Here is an 18,330-nt window from a genome sequence, read left to right as displayed (position 1 = left end):
TGATTCACTGGAGGCATGAGAGACCTTGCAAAGAGATCTAGGTAGATTGCAGCATTGGGCAATCATCAACGGCATGAAATTCAACAAAAGTAAATGCCAGGTGTTGCACCTGGGGTGGAGTAATGCCAGACAGGTACAGACTAGGAGATGAGTGGCTGGAGAGCAGTTCAGCAGAAATTGATCTGGGAGTACTGGTTGACAGTAGGGTCAGTATGAGTCAATAGTGTGCCATGTCAGCCAAGGGGGCAAAACACATAGCCAGCTGGTCGAAAGTGGTGATTCTATAGTTATATTTATCGTTAGTGCAGCCTCACCTTGAATATTGCATGCCAAAAGGATGATAATGTACTTGAATGCATCCAGAGGAGGGCAACACAGCTGGGAAAAGGGCTGGAAGGCATGTCCTATGAGGAAAGGCTGAGACAATTGGGTAGTCTAGTCTGGAGAACAGAAGACACAGTGGTGGCCTCATTACTCTCTACAACTTCCTGAGGAAGAGAAATGGAGAGGGATGTGCCTCTCTCTCCATTGGCAGAACATGCAGGAATAGTACAAAGCTGTACCAGGTGAAATTCAGACTGGACATCACGAAAAATTTCTTCGTTGTGAGGCTGGTCAAAAGGCTTCCTAAGGAGGCAGTTAATGTCCCATGCCTGTCAGTGTTCATTTGGATAATGCTCTTTATAATTATGTGTTAAGTTTTCATTAGGCCTGAAGTGGTTAGGCAGTTGGACTAGATGATCACAGACTGAAGGTTTGGTCAACTAAATGCTACCTCTACTGACTAGTCAGCAAAACAGCTTTCTGAAAACTGCTTCTAGGTACAACTGTCATGGCACATGATCTTCAAGAGACTACATACTTCTTTAAACGCTGCTGGATATGGGAGATATCACTCAAAAACATTTAAAACAGCATTGGGTACTAATGTTAAAACAACTGAATCCTGCTCTGAATGAATGCCCAACAGTGTAAACTGAATAAACCTTTAGACACCTACAGATCATATTTGGACATCTAAGTGTAGATATCTTATTCTTGAAAAGAATTTAATTAAGGAGATTAACATTTGCTTTAAAAAAAAGATTTTGTTCTCACCTGGAACTTCTGTTATTTGTAGATTCATTAATCTCTTCCAAAATCTCTCTTATTCCTACCCAAAACTATGCTTTTATTTAGGAGGTAATAATTCTTATTAAAACATGATTGACACCTCTTCCTCTGAAGAAGCATAAAAATGTACAAGAATGTACAATGTAATATATAAGAACCTTAATGAAATACCTTAATTTTCAGATGTATTTCTACAGATCACATTTTAAGTGATCTGGCATAGGGGTTAAAGCCACACCTAAGGTATTTTCAAGAGAAACATCCAAATAAATCCCAAAACAAAGACTGAAGAAATATCCATTTATTGGATTTAAACATTCCTCAATATGAAAATCTTCTACTGAACAAATCTTTGATATAAAATTACCCACTGGAGAAAAAAATGTGCTATAGAAATCAGGGTAGGGATGAGTAATAATTACACTGAACATGTAGGCACATTATAGAAAATATTTCAAGTCTTTTTAAGATTCTGCAGTCAGTTCAGAACAGTCCCAAATCTGTACAATATGCTATAAGATTACCACCGTTATTATCCATAAGCAGCATTTTCCTGGCTCAAACAGGAGGAGGATCAGAACTGCTCTGGTAGTGAGGGACTCAATGACTCGTTTGCCTTGTGCAGTGATGCATTCATCCATCTACTTATTTAGTTGTACAAGCTTAATAGAGCTTTCCACAAGAACTGTGATATTTTGGAATCTATGTTTAAGGGCATAATAAATAATTGTAGTACTTTCATTGGTACTTCAGAAATAAGTACATTTCCAGAAACACTATTTGAAATGTTCCTTCTCTCTGAAGACCAGTTGGAAACAAGACAGGAACCAAATCTTACAAATTATGAGGTAGTTTCTGAAGGCTAATTCAAATACAAAGGTTAAAAATAAAAGGGGAGAAGAAAAATCAGATGATATTTTATACATAATAAAAGAGAAACAGAGAACACCGTGCTTCAAAGAAAACACATAACCAGAATATGAAGTTGATACCCTTGTCTGATTCTGTGTGTTAATATGATGCAGAATCGGACTTTTTAAAATGTTTTTCCTTCACTTTGAGGAAATGTAATGATACATAATAAAATGTGTTGAATTTGCATTTATGGTCTGGTTCTTAGCTGTAGAGGCACCGACTGTTGATGACAGATTTGCCCTGACAAGTACTGGTACCTTGCATGCTGTTTTCTTAGGAAAAGTATAGTATATGTACATCTGAAAGGTGTAAGCTTTCAACACCTTTAAAGAGCTCAAATTTGTATTTATTTGGATATATTTCCAAAGGTATCACAGAAAATAAATAAAATTCAATTAAGCATTAGCGTCTAACACAAATTTACACATACCGGTAAGAGGGAGTAAGCACATATACACATTCCTTCTTCCTCTTCTCCCCAAAATCAAAAACTTAAGAAGGGGGAAAGGGTGGTGATTACAGAACATGAACTGGATCTTGGATTCCTCCCTCCTGCTTTCCAAAGGGTAATGCATCCTTGCCCTCTAGAGATCATCTATCTTTTTATTCCACATAGGAAGAACCTATGCGACTGCATTGGACCAGAAACCAAGCTAAATATGAATCCCACCTTAAAGCTCATTACACTATTACTATTTAAATTACTTAGAAATATACCCTCCATAAAATATATGACTTAGCATGATCCTTTTTATGCCTTCTGGGGAAGCAGCATAGACTCCGTGTCAAGTGGTAGCAGATCAACAAAATGTTAAAAAAAAAAAAAAGAAATTTCCAGAAAATATACTCAACATGACATATCATATCATGTTGTTTTTTTTTACATTAATTATCAGCAAACCATCCACAGATCTAAAGACACAGTCAGATACTTTCACGCTCACTTGTCTGAATGCGTACATCTCAGTGACAACATAAAAATGACAAGCATTGTATCACTCTGTATGTTAAAAATTAAATGTTTTAATCTTTTACAGAAGCATTATGTTTTAAGAAGTGTATATTTCATTGAATTGCCTTGTTCTATGGTGATTTTTATTTTTTTTAATAACTCTGTTCAAATTCTGATTTTCCTATGTCACTGGGAGAAGGTGTCAAAGCCTTCAAAAAGCATTTTAAAAGGTATAAGTAGGATTAAATGTTGGAGGAACTATTACAGCATACAGGGACTAGAAGTATCAAATCTCTCTCATTCATCAGTCAAAATATTTTAGATGGAAAATATACATATAAATATATGTGTATATATATATATACTGTCCTGGTTTCAGTTAGGACAGAGTTAATTTTCCTCCTAGTAGCTGGTAGGGTGCTATGTTTTGGATTAGGATAAGAAGAGAGCTGATAACATGCTGATGTTTTAATTGTTGCAGAGCAGTGCTTACACCAAGCCAAGGACTTTTCAGCTTCTCGCTCTGTCCTGCCAGCGGGCAGGCTAGGGGTGCAGCAGGAGCTGGGAGGGGACAGACCCAGGACAGCTGACCCAAACTGGCCAAAGGGGTATTCCATACCATCTGACGTCATGCTAAACAATATATAGGGGTGGCTGGCCGGGGTGGGTGGGGCCGGCTGCTCGGGGATAGGCTGGGCATCGGTCAACATGTGGTGAGCAATTGCATTGTGCATCACTTGTTTCGTACACATTATTATTAGTAATACTATTATTATTATTATTATTGTTATTATTATTTTCCTGTCTTAATAAACTGTCTTTATCTCAACTCACAGGCTTCACTTTCCCGTTTCTCTCCCCCATCCCAGAGAGGGAGGGGGGAGGGTGAGCGAACGGCTGTGTGGTGTTTAGCTGCCAACCGGGTTAAGCCACAACTATATATATATATATATATGTAAAGTGCAAGCTAATGTCCTGCTGTTCTGCTATGGCTAATAAAACAGTAGACTGCAGGTTTAAAAAACTAGACAGACATAATTTACTTTAGACCCCTAACTGCAGTAAGCTAACATAGGTGTCCTAAGCTCGTAATTGTAAATAAGTTAAAATTAATGTGCTTTACACCACTGAGGAGTTACACCCAATTCCTTAACATTTTAGTTTCTTGTGAAAGCTACTATTTTATTCTAAGTGCCAATACCACATTAGTTTCTTTACCAATGAAAAGGTAAAAGAAAAAAAGAGAGACCTACTCTAGAACTATAGGAATTCTGACTATTACAGTCAGATTACGTTTGCTGTAAGAATAACAGACTTCTATCAGTAAAATAAGACTGCTTCAGTTCTTTAGCTGATTGTCAAGCTTCTGATTATCGTCAGTAGTCTGAAGATTATATTAAAAAAACACTGGAATTCCTGCCTCCAAGATTGTTTGCTATGCTTAGACATTTTTTCCCCTTTAATCAAGACAATATTGACTTCATGTATTAAAAATAAAGTTTTAGTTAAAAAATAATTTGGATATGTCTACTTGTCTCATTTAAGTATTTTTCCAGTTAAAGATGAATATTTAAATACACTCAAAATGTTTTGTTTCAGGTTTATAGAAATCTCTATAGCAAACTAAACAATAGGAAAGCTGTACTGTTATAGTTTCATTTTCACATTTTTCTAGTGAATTTTCTCTCCAGGTGAGCTTTTACCTCATTTTATTTATGCAAGTTTCTTCTGAGGACCTAAGACAATAAACTACACCCATTATTGGATAAACATTTGGTTTCAGTGAAGAGATAAATGAATATTGATTTCAAAATTAGAAACTCAAACCATTAGAAATAAACTTTTTTTTTTTTTTTTCAGATCATATCGAAAAGCTGAAAATATCAATCATGGGAAATTTCAACATTACAAATCATTACAAATTTTTCAATGTCTTCTGTGGAGCACATTACAGAAGCGTTTTGTAAATGGATGACATGAAAGCAAAACATCATTTCCAATGAAAATGAAAACTCTCGTTTCATATTTATGTTGTTACTGACATACTAAGATAGTGTAAAAATAAATGAAAAGGTGTTATCAATTCTTTGTGTTCTGTTTTTTATTTCATTTTTATCAGTGACATCACCAACAGTCAATTTTATTTTCTGCCAAGAATCTGACTCTGGCAAAACATACGAAGATAACTTTCCTGATCAATGATACTACAACACCAGCAGGTTCCTGAAAGTAAACTAGAGAGCTGGTTTGTATTTAAAACTTGCTACAATTTGGATATAGGGCAGTCTGGCAAAATAAAGGAAGAGCTTGCAGTATGAAATTAGGCAGAAGCAGCGATGAGATTATATGCTGGCTGGCAGATAGGAGACCTGGATCTCCCAGTCCCCAGCACAGTGCCCATTGTGGTCTCTTTATCCAGGTTTCTCAAGTCACGCTGCATTGCACTGAGTGTCACATTTGTTTTTAATTTGAAAGGGAAATGTTAGCAGCTGTAGTTTCAGTGGCCTTTACATTTCCTACTGAATTAAGCTGCCTACTTGCTCTCCACACTAAACTCTTACACCCACTAAAACCTCCCAGCCATGAGGCACAGACTACCCATCTAGGCTACTATTAAAACTATTAATATTCATCTGTGTGGTGATGGACAAATACTATATTATCAATAATTAACACCTTATTTCTAAGCTTAGCAACTTTTTACGTATGTGTAGATGTCAGACAAGTTCACCAATTTACTTATAAAAAGAGACTAATAAAATAATGCAGTTCAGTAGCGTTTTTGTTTCATCAGTGAGTAAAATGGTATCAACTACCACTTCAAAAAAAAAAAAAGTACAAAAGGGCAAATTAAAATGACTTAAGGGGTTACTTGAGTAAAAATGTACTTTATTATTAATATTTTATAATGTGATACATAAGTCATTGTAGAAAAGCCAGTATTGCCAGTTAACTCAGGGGATGTTGGAAAGGTTAAAGCCTACATAAGTAATGAATGAGGAAAGGAAAAAATAAAAACTTTGTCTTGATAAGGTAAAGTATTTTATCATGACAGGTTTTTCACAGAATAGATTTATTAATACCTTCCAGCACAATTTTACTAAGGATCTTACTCATTAAAGGGGAAAAATGGAGTCATGCTGTCATCACCTCCTGTTACTACAGTTTTCATTAGAATGGATTTTTCTTAGTCACAGGTTTCCCTACAAGTGTGTCTGCAAGTGAAAAGTAACTTACTTCCTCTCTTTCTTCTGTAATTTTTTCCCTTTTGTTCTTCCACCCAACCACAAAAAGAAAATAAGGATTGAAATAGATGAAGATTTCAGGTGAGTTTTGAAAAAGAAATACATAATCATTCTGCACAGTTCACCCTTTTCCAGGTTCACACTACTAAACTTTTTTTTTTTTTCAGTAGATAAGGACTCATAAAAAATTTTTTCCATGGTGGCATCATGACAAAATTGAGGGAAGTGATAAAATGTTGACACATTTAAAAATCTCAGAGTGCTACAATAAAAATGGTAAAAAAGAAAAAAAAAAAAAAGGTTCTGGAACTGTGGTTAATGTTTGCAAAGAAAAAATACCTCAAATAGCATCTATGTTCTATATTAAATTATTTTTATCCTATTGTTTAAACGAAGAAGCATTTTAAAATCATTTGATATCAGTGATTAATACTATCTAAGCTTAACAATTATTTTTAAGACTATGCATCCCAATATCATTGGTCATTAGGAAAAAAAAAAAAAAAAAAACCAGACACATTCAAAACAAAATTCACCCTTGGAGCACTGAGAAGAGGCATTATCTTAGTTTATAGTTATTTTATAAATATTCACATAAGACGATATTATAAAGCATATTTAGACCTCACTTCTGCTCTTACACAGATGTGAGTCTAACCCTCCCATATTCAATATATGGTTAATGTTAATACTACCAAAACAGTATCAAAATACTATTCAGATTCATATAAAGCATAGAGTGAAAAAACTAACCAGGCAGCTACTATTTTAATCGAATAAGAGACCTCAGTAACATGTCCGACCACGACAATCTCTATAGAGTTTTTTAACTACATGCATTGGAAAGATGCTTTGAATAAGTTTGCTGGGGAAAAAAAAATACAAAGCATCACAAAGCATTTGAGACATTACTTTTCAGACAATGCCACAGTTCACAAGAACTTCCATTCATATTGGAGGCAAAGGGTGACTTGATGAGTACCACATACTGAGTGCATTATAGGCCTGACAGGCTGACAAGGACATACAGCCCTCACTTTATTTACCGACTGCTGAGCAATATGATAGAGAATAGAGAAAGAAAGGTGTCATACTTGAATTATTGGCAGCTGAATAATCAGTATCTGGCATAATGTTCTGCATAAAACAACATAGCAAAAAGAACTATCAAGCTTCTTTTCACAAGGCTGACGAGATTTGACAGTGTTGAAGTCCTTTATTTTACTGGAACTCTTCAGTACTCGTCATGTCAAAGGAATGTACAATTTGGAAATAGGAGAGCGTAAGAAACGGGTGGCTGAAAAAGAACCTTTATCTTACTTCTGCAAGTCAATTATTATATATTGTCTTTCTTATTTTTAAAGCAAATAACCTCGCCATAGATTACAAAAAAAAAATCAATGCAGATACAACAAAATGCTTTCTGAGGCTTAGAATGTGATCCTCTTCTCAAGCAGCCACAGTAAGGCCATTTATTTTACAGAAGAAGAAAAACTGTCACAAGAGCTTACCTCCAGTCCAACACAAGTAAAAATATTAGATTAATATTAGCGTACTGCCTTAAATGAATGAATGAACAAATAAATAAAAAATGCAGCTTAGTACCTCTAGTTTCAGCTGAAATAATTTGAATGTATCCTGATTCCAGTGCATCTTGGACAGAAATCAAAGGTACAGTCTAAACAAAGTGTTATAATGATGAGACTGGGGACTGATTTAAAAATAAATAAATAATTAAATAAAAATGCATTAATTTCAAACAGTGGGGAAAAGATCCTAGTGATAACAATGGAATGAAAAATGCAATGTTCAATAATTTTATTCTAAGAGATGCGTAGATGTGCATTGGATATCATTGTATTGCAGAGTTCACTCACATGTCTTTAAGATCAGAGAAATGTTACTTGCTGGGTCTATTTGAGATTTTCAGATTGATCTTTTATCCACAGTTTACGTTTGTTCCTTTCCCCACCCTGCAATACAGATGTTGATCTCTAGGCTAGTTTTTGGCCAAGCTCTCTACCGAGCCATTTGGCTCAGAATTTTAATACATTTCTTTTCAAGAACTTCATTTTGGTATCCTCTGTGTTTCCCAGTTTCGGTCTGCCTTACCTTAAGCAGCAAATGATTTCTGTTATCAGCCAACTCTAGCTGTTGATCTTTGTCTCAACTGCCTGGTTTAGATCATTCTATATAATATATTCACATAATACGGGAGCAAACAGAAGCACAGAACAGTATCAGTTTATTCATTTGTTTGTCCAGTTGCACTGGAATCCAAAGCAGAGAATAAAGAAACTGGAAGGTGTAATACAAAGCACACAGTCATCATGATCTCTATTATCTCTAGAAAATATAGATAGAAATAGGGAAGAAAAATATTTCAATGTTGTACAGACCTATTGTGCTGTATGTGGAAGCACTGCCTTATCAAACAGAACAAGCTTGATGGTTTCACTAACTTATAATGCTTTGCAAATCTGTGAGCAGATTGTGAATTGAGTGAGAATTAGTTTTCAAGTGCAAGATAGTACATAGTAAAATATGAAGGCTTCCAAGGTCAATTTTGAGAGTTTTCAACAGAAACTTCATCAGTTTTCTTTCTTTGCAAACAATTTAGAGGAATGTCTAAATAGCTCTGTGCTTAATTATATTGTCAGGAAATTTCTGATAGACAATGAATGTAGTTCAATAGGTGATTCAGGAAAGAACACATATAAGCAAATAATTTGATTAATATGAATTGTTGAAAATATCTTCAGTACAGAAGTGTACTGCTGTCTAAAAGTCATGATGAGAGAACACAGGAAAGTGCTCTTCATTCAGGTCTTGCACTGTCCTTTCCAAATGTATAGCTACCTTCATATAAGTTAAAAAATTTGTAATTATCATCTTTTGTAGTTGGTATTGAAAGGGTCATTAATGCTTGGTTTTGTTCATTTTGAATGGTCAAGAATGATTTTTTGAACCGTAAACACACTTAATTTTTCTCATGAATTTTTTCTGTGCTGTCAGTAATATGCATTTATATCATGATACTCCAAGGTAAATAATAAAAACTGAATCATGACTGATGTAAATTCTTTAATATTGTAGAATATAAATTTAGCATAACATTCCAGTTCAAAGGAAAATTCCTATTCCATAGTAATCTAGCAATTAACTAATACAATTTATTTTTTTTTTTATTTTCTTGCAGACTTTTCTCATCACCCATAAACTACTTTGAGCTAACAAGAAAGCTAAGTGAATTTGTTCCCAAAACAGTTTCTTGAAAATTTCAAATAGTGTTAATATTTTATTGGCTGTTTTCAGTTGCTTTGAATTTTGGATGTAGAAACCTCCACGCTCCGTTACCTCAGATCCAGATACTATGAGATATATTCAGATAAATACTTTGTTGAAGATAAGGATTCAAATCTATTTATTCAGGGTGCCCTAATGAATATGCTTCATAGTAATCTGTTTTTGTAGTGGTTCTAGCTGACATAAATAATCTACTCTCTTCTAGCTGAACAGATATTAATTCCTTATCCTGTTATACAGGGCATTTACTTCAGATTGTGAAGAACTTTGCTCCTACTCCTGCTATGAAGTGAGTGCACATGTGGGTTTGATCATTCAGCTTTCCAACTCTTAGGTGAGTGCCCCATAGAATAGGCTACAGTTCATTCTCATCTAACTCCAGAAATATCACCTCAGTGATAATTCTCTAGCAAGCAGACATATGAAAGATACAACTCTTCCTCATTTTTTTTCCTCTGGTCTGTTCCAGAGACAGTCTTTTCATGCCTTGGAAAGGTGATCCAAGTGGTGCTTTACTCAAATAACAAGGAAAGGCAAAAAATATTCCTTAATTTGTTTGGATTCTGGGTTTCGTGTTAATAATCCAACAAATCGTGCTTGCTTTGTTATAAGTGCATGTAAATAAATGCATGAGGAAGCTTTCAAAGGTTTAGTGATTCATTTATTAAGAATCCTTTTCACAAACAGTTACCAGAGGAACAATTTATATTCATTAAATGATCTAGCTTATAAGAGTGTGTTCTTTAAAATTCATCTTAGGTGATCAGAAATATTAAAAATTTATGTCGTGTTATACACTACAGGTTGAATCCTTTGCAAATTCGGCATTCGCCTTCAAGAGGTTTATATTCATCAGTGTAGGAATGCCAAACTGTCAGACTATAATATGTATTTGCTACTCCAACTTGATAATGCCAGCTCTATTTAGGTTACTCAAGTTATTACCTACAAAAAACAGAAGTGGTAAAAACATGTGATGTGATTTATTTATTTATTTCCCCACTCTGATTAATTTTCTTAGTACTTAATCTCTGAGGTTTAAGAGATCCGTGCTGGGTCTGGCTGGGATGGAGTTAACTTTCCCTGCAGCAGCCCATATAGTGCTGTGCTCTGCACTTGTAGCTAGAACAGCCCTGGTATCACACCAGTGTTTGTATACTGCTGAGCAGTGCTGGCACAGCATCAGGACTCCGTCTGCCCCACATCCCAGGAGCCAGCAGACTGGGGGTGGATAAGAGGTGGAGAGGGGACATCACCAGGGCAGCTGGCCTAAGCCAACCAAAGGGGTATTCCATGCCGTGTGGTGTCGCACTCAGCAATAAAAGGTGGAAAAGGGGAAGGAGAGGGGAGGGATGGGCTCTCATTATGAAAACATCTGTCCTCCCCAACAACAGTTAAGTGTATTGAGGCCCTGCTTCAGGGATATGGAGTCAAGAATTGCTCCTTGGTGGGGTGTAGAGAACAATTTCTCTCCTCTCTCTCTGTGCTTCCTGACAGCCTTTACTTGTGTCCCCATCCCCCCCACCCCCTCAACCCCCTTCCTTTTCCATTTAGTTAAAAATTTTCAAATGCTTGGGAAAAAAAAGAAATAAATAAACATCAATAGGCACTGATGAAGAAATAAACAAATAGTCCTTGATCACAAAAACAGTAAAAATGTGAAAAGCCAAAAAATAAAAATAAAAAAGGATGAGAATAGATATGCAACTACAGAATGGTACAATTTTATTTTATTTTATTTTAGAATTGTCTAAAATTGATAACCTTCATGCCTAAACCTAAATGGGACTCAAAACTAGGTGGAAAAATACTTAAAAAGAGCTTAAGACCAATGGCGTAGACTCACTACAAATATTACTAATACAAACCCATAGAGGGTCCTGATAAGAAACAGATCCAGCCACTCTCTGTTAAATCATAAGTAATGGTGTTGCTGGCAATGCTTTCTAGTATTCTAAAAGTTTTAGAATATTTCAAATATGGAGCCTTGGGCTCTCACCAATAAGGAGGTTTAACCCAAATTTCTCATATCCTCTAAAATATCAATTCAAGTTATAATATAACCCACCAAATCTTGCTAAGATTATAACAGAAAAATGGCAAATTCTTGGAGTGAAAGACATATACATAACTATATAATATCTAGAAATAGGCTTATATAAAATATGTATACTTTTTATTGTCAGAATGAAAAGTGATTAGTCATAATTCTAGGAGACGTGAAAATAGAAAAAAAAAAAAAAAGAAAGTTCATTGTGTTATCTCACTGATTCTTAGAGGAAAAAATGATTTGGGCACCTCAAGTAGACTAATGCAAAATGACTTAGTCATGAGAGCCATTCTTCCTGTAAACCTATGCAAGAGCTTAAGGGACAAATTCTACATTCATTCTTTTTCTTTGCAATATCTAGTAAGTTACGGAGCAGATTTTCTGAAGATGAGATCTCTCTCTCCCCTTTCGCATTTCTCACTATTTAGCCTTTTAGACAGCTGCTTCATGTTTCTTTTTTTGTTTACATCGATTATCTGTAGACATACCTGATCGTCACCTCCAGACATTCCAAAAGTAGGTGGTCACATGCAAAAAGGAGATTCTGACCAGTTAATACACATCATCGTGTTCAGCAGTGATGTGGCCCCAGTTATTCATGAGATAGGGCCCTGTCACAGACAGATACAAAGAAGGTTCAGGTTGCTTTAAGAGAAAAGAGCTTAACCCTTGCTTACCTGCAACTGGCACTAAATCCTCCGTCACTTCCTTTTTGAACCGTTCACCTACAATGTTGCCAAAAGGTAATAGGATAAAAACTACTTTCAGCCTGTACTTTTTTCTATTTCTTTTTTTTTTTTAACCCTGAATTGCATTGAGACACCAGGCTGTAACAGGGTCTATGGGTGTCTGTGACTGCCTTCATCAAGATACAGATGGAAAACAGAATATATTAAAAACTCTTAGAAAATGGAACAAGTAAAGTTGAAGCACAAATATAAAATAGCATGTGAACACAAAAATAACATAGTCATAGCAATAAAAAATGATATTCCTTAGTATAGTGAGGCATCAATTAAGAAGGTTAGATAAGGATAGAGGGTTTATGCCATCCCTGAAATAACAGAGCCTGGAATAAACAGATCTTTCTGAAAACAGATAAAGTTTAACTGGTATTGGAAGAAACGGGGAGAAAAAATAACATTAATAGACTTTCCATAAGATGCAAGAAATACAGACAGAACAGAAAAGAGGTCATGGCCCTATTAGTAACCCTTTTGAACACTCAGGTATAACGTTTAATTAGGAATCAAGTTGCAGGATCATCTTTTCATTTCACAGAAAAAAAAAAATAAAATAAATCATTGCAGTAGAGGAACCTATAGGCTTCTGTACAATGTGACATGAGTTAGCCTATATAATGTCTTTAGTGACCACAGGAAAGGCCAACTGTGACAGCCTGAATCACCATACTACCTTGGTGTTGAGTATGTGTTTTCTGTAGCTGCTTTCCTTTTCCCTCTCTCTCTCTTCTTTACTTCCAGTAAAGTAGGAGAGAAGACAGCCTCACATTTCAGCCCTGCTCCATGTGTCCCATTCCTTCAGCTACTTTAGTCTGCACAATCTGAGACTGAACCAACGGTGCTGTACAAGTTGACTGCATCACGCAAGCCATCACTGCATCCATAAGCTCAAGAACATTAACAGCAAATACAGAGGACCTTCATGGTCTTTATAATTTCATTATGTTATCTGTTTTTATTTATATATATATGTACATTATACTGAAAGAGAAAAAAATATTAAAATAGTACATACAGTAAAATACAGAATATGAAAATCACCCATGTTTTTTACCATTGTTGAAGAAATTACTCTTCTGAGAAACATCATTTTCTAAGAAGTCCTTTTGTCCTCTTCTCCCTGACTCAAATGTCCCTGTAGATATTTCCATCCACCATTTAAAGTTTATAAAGAAGCAAACACAAGATAATATTGGGAATTTACTAGGAAAAACAGTATTCTGAGGGTATCAGAAGATTCAGTTTAGTAGCGGAAAAACAACACACCGACCTTCAAAACTGAAGACTTTTTTGCAAATTCAACTGAAATAATTCCGTCTTTAACCAAAGCTTTTTGCAGAAAGACATTAGTTTTTTTTAGCTGAGATGCATTAATATTTTAGTCAAGTCTTTCATGGCATTTAGTGTAGCATCTATAATGCAGCATTTGAAAAGTTGCCTGACTCTCTTAGGATCATAATTATTCCTGTAATTTTGAAACCTGGTAGGATATGGGTAACTGCAGTAATTATAGGCCAATTTTCTTAATTAATGCAGTCTGCAAAATACTCACACAAGTAGTAGCAAAAATGATTAGAACTGATTCCTACCAAAATTAATTCATAAAGAAAAGACACTCAAACAATAATGTAAGGCTCTTCCTTGACCTCATTAATGAAATTTACAATAAAAGTAATGACATGATAGATACAGTATCAGCTAGAGCAAAAGGGCCAAATTCAAAATTTGATAATGTAATATGCTTTTTCCAGAATAAAACCAGAATAATTGAATGGAAGAAAGGAAACTGACTTTTCTGGAAAAATAATTTCCTAATTAGTTTACACTACTACTAATCTCAAGGATACATATACTTCCAATTTTCAGTCATTATCACTATGAAGTTTTAGAAAAGACTGACATAAAAAAATCCCAAAGGGAATTAAAAATAAGGAACAAGGTTTATAATTTTTCATGATCCTTCCAATACAGGTTAAGTCACATAAGCAGTTCAGAGCATGAGGCTCAAACCCAAACTCTATTGAAACCAACAGAAAAACAAAACAAAACAAAACAAAAAGGAAAAGAAAAAAAAAAGGAAAAAAAAAGAAAAAAACACAAACAAGCAAACAGACAAACAGACTTGCAACAATTCCAGAGGACTATGATCATAACCAAAACTAATATGTCCAACATATTTAAGAATTACTATGACTGTGAATATCACCATTTACTGTGGAAACTTTTAATATCAGAAAGAGCTGATATCAAGTGTTAGTAAAGACAGACGTACATTTACAAAAGATATGAAAGGGATTTGATATTAATGAGACAGGAAAATATCTAACAAAGAGAAACATTTCAGGTTGCTTGCTGATTTTTTTACCATCATTTGCTAAGAAACATAGGAAGCTGAGTAATTCTGTATTGACAGGTTCTATATTGTAGTAGAAAGAAAAAAAAATCCTGGGAAAACAATGTTCTTCAGACTGCCAAAGTTTTGCCAAGTGAGCAACAAAGCCACCAGGATAATGACTCATTTTCTGAATTTTTAAATATCTTTATATTTTTTTATGTTAATAGGAAGCTTTTTGATATTATCCAGTACTTATCTCTCCTACTGTAGACTGTTATGGAATCAAGAGCAACAGATTACAAAAAACTATATCAATTATTAGATTGGTAAACAAAAAGATAGTAACTGTTAATGCAATCCTAGAACAAGCCTAAAATCATGGATACACATCTAGAGATCTGGTATTAGCTAGGACAGATTGGTTCCACTCTATTGCATTTTACATGCTTATGCTTGCATGAACTGAATTTAAAGGCAGATCAAAATGGAGCACACAATTATCCAGAACCAGTAAAATACAAAGTTGTAATCCTTCCCCACCAAACACAATCTGTCAGTACTCTATCTGCAAAGTTTAGAGACATTTAGGGATGAGAATTCAATTTTGAGTTATAACTCAGGGTCCTGGACAATCAGCTTCTGACATATGCACAGCTCTAGATGCCTACTTATCTAACGAAAATTTTTCAATCTGTGGAGGAAGGCAGGACTTCTGACAAAGCTATCCTCTGAGCAGTGCAGTTATAAGTGCAATACTGTCTTGGAAAGATACCAACTCATTTCAGCTTGTACCCAATCAACAATATATGTTTAAAAAAAAAAAAAAAAAAAGTCTGTGCACTTTCTTACTTGCCAGAACTTAGTCATTGAAGCTAAATGGATATGAGACATGGTTCTTTGTGACCTAGCACCAGCCTCCAAGACCAAACAGCCAACTTGGGAGTTGTTAGACAACCTGTATAACAACATAACACAAATACATACTGAAATACAACTTATTAAATCTACTTATGCCCACACAGATCTGCTACTGAATCAGCGTCAAACCAATCATATCTGCGTATTGCAACCATATATGCATAATGTCATGTATTTCAATGCTACCTGACAGTTTTTCCAGAGACACTACAGTCAGATATCAAAAACAATGAGCATCTTTCCTGGGAACATAAGATTCAAAGAACTTTTAGATCCCATATGAAATCTAGAAGAAAGGAGATCCTGCTATAAATCCTGCAGGATCACAAAACAAGTCTTGTCTTACTGTCTTTTGTTAGTTTTTTTGTTTTGTTTTATTTATGAATTGTTACTGTCTGAAACAGCTAGGGGCCACTAAGATACTTCTGGAAAGGCAGAATAATAGCAGTATCAAAGCAAATAGTTAAAGATGCAGAATAAATAATTACCCACAAACACAACATGAATAACCTCATTCTTGAGAGTGTAACGCATGAATGCAACACTAAAAACATACCCTGTAAATGCCATCTGATATAGAGCCTTCATCTCTCCTACACAAAATGATATCCCTCAATTTGCAAGCTTTATCTGAGGAAAAGTTGCCTCAGTATCTTGCATTTTTCTATTTGCTAGATCTCAAACCCTGTGACTATTCAATTATCCAAGGTAAGAGACAAGTTTAAAAAACACAACATATATATGTATATATAGCCACAGTATCAAGGCAGGTTTGCTGTAGGTGAAGTTTATGCTGTTGCAGCTCTACCTAATTTCTGGTGAGGACAAGTCCAGTATTGGTGAGATGCAGCAAAGGAGCATCCTCCAGAGAGTTCTGTTCCTACATTGCATCCACAGAACTATTACAGAGGAATGGCTACAGCCACTCTTTTCGTTTTTATCTGAATTTCACTGGCTATTAAAAAAAAAAAAAAAAAAGGCAAATTTACTCTGTATTCCAAATGCAGTTTGGAGTACAGGCAAATGCAATCTGCTTTTGCCAACCAAAGTGTAAATATGACATCAATCAAAATGTTCTTGCTAGCTTTCCAAAATAGCTTATAAACTGATAATTTATTGTTAAGAATAAAAGGCATGTAGAGTAAAAGGGGAAGGAGGGTTTGGCTCTCTGTATCAAGACAGTGCTATTCTCCCCAAAGATGTTCATCATTTACTTCTTGTATCTTTATATTCAGAAATCCTTAACCACTAGTACATCCTTAACTGATTGGCTCTGCAGGCAAACAAAGTAAGCCTTTTCATACTTGTAACGCGCTGTGTGCCTAGCTTTTTCTTCACTTGCACATCATTGCTTAACAACACTTGCACTTGTTTTCCATCTGGAAATCCTGTCTGAATAAATTTGGAGGGACTGGTATGTTTATCCTAGATTTCCAGGTGTATGGGTTACCCATTACAGTACTTATTACATCGTTAATAGCATCACACTTTTCACCAGTGGTTGCCATTCATCTGATCTACACAAGCAGTTTTAGGACATCAAAGGTATGTTTGACATTTTCTAAAAATGCTGAATGTAATGGCCATAATCTGTGCTATACAGTCTATATGTATACAGAGTGAGTCTGATGCTTCAAGAAATGATCAAACCTCTTCACACATGATAAACAACATGTTGTGGTCATCTAGGAGATCCTCGGTCAATATATGGCAGCCCTACTCTTGCATCAACTGATTTGGAAGGCCTGAGATTAGATATAGTTATGTTCCTAAAATTCCCTATTCATAATAATTCCTCATTAGGCTAACATACATATTTCTTTGGTGCCAATTGTAGGAACTGTATAATTCATTTGAATTTGGGTAAAAATATGAGAACTTGCACTACTCTTCCATCATGATCTACCATTATATACTATTAAGCTAGATTGGTGGATTTTTTTTTAATTTTTTTTTTTGTCTGTCAAATTAAGAGGAATAGGTTTGCTTGTAGTCCCTATTGTCATTTAATATTGTGGGAAGGGCATTTGGCAGAAAAGGTATTTGGCCTTACAACCTTAATATTCGGCTACTAAGTCTGGACATTATCTTGAAGAAAACATAGGAGATCCTTCCCAGTATTTGAAAAAAAAAAAATATGCAAATTTAAAACTTAAAAAAAAAAAAAGCAATTAGTATTTGTATTTTCATAAAAGCCAGAAGATCTAGTTAATATCAAGGCCATGAGGCTTTGTTATGCAAACTAAACATACAGAGTTGAGGAAGTAAAGGAAAATCAGAGCCCCTGTGCTATTTGTTCCCAGTTGTCCTTATAGGCTGCCAACTCTGAGTTGCTGGAAATAAATGTTGAGATGCACTGTGCTCACTGTCTCCAATGAACTATGCAAACAGGTTAGCAAGCATATTTAAGCAATTGTATAAAATGGTATTAATAAATAAAAAATCTTACGCAAGTGAAGATCTACCAGCAAAGACTGGCTTAATTCTAGATAGATATTTATATGATGCTTTAAAAGCATTTATTATGTTAATTCCTTCCCCAGCTTGTTCTCCTCAACCAGTCTAAAAAATAAACAGCATTTTGTTCACAAAATTTTGCCTTAACATTCTCAGTCACATTTGGCAAGGCTGGCCAGCTGCATTATTGTCTCTTATTTTACCTTCAGTGGTTCAGGAACAAATAAATTAAGTCGAAGATTATTACTATCAAATACATGCAGACTTTATCTGCATAGACTAGAACTACATGCCAG

The sequence above is a fragment of the Anser brachyrhynchus genome (genome assembly GCF_964034855.1).
Source record: "Anser brachyrhynchus genome assembly, chromosome: 1".
Taxonomy (NCBI): domain Eukaryota; kingdom Metazoa; phylum Chordata; class Aves; order Anseriformes; family Anatidae; genus Anser; species Anser brachyrhynchus.
Note: the sequence above shows the minus strand (reverse complement) of the source record.